The sequence below is a fragment of the Lactuca saligna genome, chromosome 5, assembly GCF_052625555.1.
Source record: "Lactuca saligna cultivar CGN05327 chromosome 5, ASM5262555v1, whole genome shotgun sequence".
Lineage (NCBI taxonomy): Eukaryota > Viridiplantae > Streptophyta > Magnoliopsida > Asterales > Asteraceae > Lactuca > Lactuca saligna.
The window spans coordinates 15,063,699-15,065,511 of NC_136421.1; the positions used below are offsets into that span (position 1 = coordinate 15,063,699).

Genomic DNA, 1,813 nt, shown 5'->3' on the forward strand with positions numbered 1-1,813 from the left:
TCGCCGAGTCCCTCTTGAAAACTTACAACAATTATCAATGAATTAACGTACCGGGAACGGGTCGTTACAACTCGAGTAGCAAACTTGAGCCTTCCTGTTCCTATATTCTTCTGAACGTTAATCTTTAGTCAAGTGTGGACCATTACATTGTTCACAACCAACTCTAATTGGATGAATTGACTGGTCCATTTGGGTCAGACTTCGGTCCATAGTATTTAGCATTGCCATCATAGCAGCCATTTCTTCAGAATGTGCACTCCCAACTCCTTTTACACCTTCATTCCTTGGATTGTGGTATTCAAGAGAATGCTTTGCAAATTCTTCAACGAATTTGTTGACTTCTCCTAGATTGTTCTTTGTAAGTGGTCCTTACGAATTAAGGAGTTTCCTTGTCATTACATTGACCCCATCATAGAATATAGAGACTTGTTGAATGTTAAGGTCATGTTGAGGACAATTCCTTAACAACCCCTTGTAATGCTCCCATGCTTCGTAAAGTGACTCCCTCGGGTTTTGCTCAAAATTGGCTATTGCCTTCTTGAGTTTATCTATCTTGGATGGTGAGAAAAATTGGGCTAAAAACTACTCACGCATTTGAGCCCAAGTAGTGATTGTACCAGGTGGAAGTGCTTTTAACCAATCCTTCGCAGCTCCCTTAAAAGTAACGGGGAGCGTCCTTAGCAAGCTGGCATCTCTATTAACATTCGGGATGTTAAAATAATCAGCAATGTCGTTGACTTCATCAAAGTGCTTAAACGCATACTCATGATCTTTTCCATAGAATGGGATATCCTTCAGTGCAGAAAGGATTTGACCTTTTAGCTCGAGTGTGGCAATGGCCGGTATGGCAGGTTGTACTAAACCTGGACCAACATCATCTCGAATTCTCTTTATGTAAGCTCCCATGGACATTTTTTCAATGTTCGCTATCTCTTTTATTGGCTCGTTCTTGGGTTCACTCGTAGGTAATTCAAATCCAGGCCCGGTATCGTATTCGAATTTTGGTTTGAACATGTATTTGATCTAAGTTTTCAACATTGCTCTTGCTCTTTGAAGATGAACTCGAATTATCCATTTTTTTCCCAAACTTCTTTAAGAACACTGACTTAAATTCTTGTAAAGGTGTCTTCTTTGGTGTTTGATCTTCTTTCACGTTCTTATCGTTCTTTTTGAGAAGGGCTGACTCTGGATCTTCAAGTGGTGGTACCAAAGGTGTGTTCGAGCCTTTGGTCATGAACTCCTGCAACAAAAAAATAAAAATGTAAAATTGAACTAAGAAAGACAATCTAAAATACATAAAACTAAGAATCCCAGTTCTCACATCGTGAGTTCTGTAATGCAGGGAAAAAATGAAACTGAAAAATAACTCTTTATAGGTTTTACCCTGCTAAAATGATCGATTAATTTAAAGTAAATAAACTAGTAATTAACTAAGCCGTTCCCTGGCAAGGGCGCCAAAAACTTGATGCGTGCAATTAGCTACACCTAATATTAATATTTATAACATAACTTTCTTACTAACTAAATTGCACTTAGGCAGTGTACCTAGTCAAATTTATAGAATAGTTGAGTAAGTCGGGTGTCGATCACAGGAAATGGTGCTAACTGATTAATCTATTTACTACTAAATTAACCTAATTACTAAGAAAGGAAGGGGTTTTATTAGATTTTGCAAGATCATATGAACTTAACTTAATTTCAGTGAATTACTAAAAACACTCTTGTTTAGTTCGAATCCACTTCTTCTTTATGGTTAGCTAACAATTATGGATTATCAAGTTGGTTTTTATTGTATTAGTAATTTAAGTCTAAA

At 37.1% G+C, this 1,813-nt stretch overlaps 1 non-coding gene across 1 annotated transcript; it reads left to right on the plus strand.

The window, feature by feature from the left end:
- Nucleotides 1-439: 439 nt before the first annotated feature.
- On the plus strand, nt 440-546 carry LOC144999012 (small nucleolar RNA R71). The gene has a single exon (XR_013660541.1). It is a non-coding gene; the product is annotated as a small nucleolar RNA R71 (small nucleolar RNA).
- The last annotated feature ends 1,267 nt before the right edge of the window (nt 547-1,813 follow it).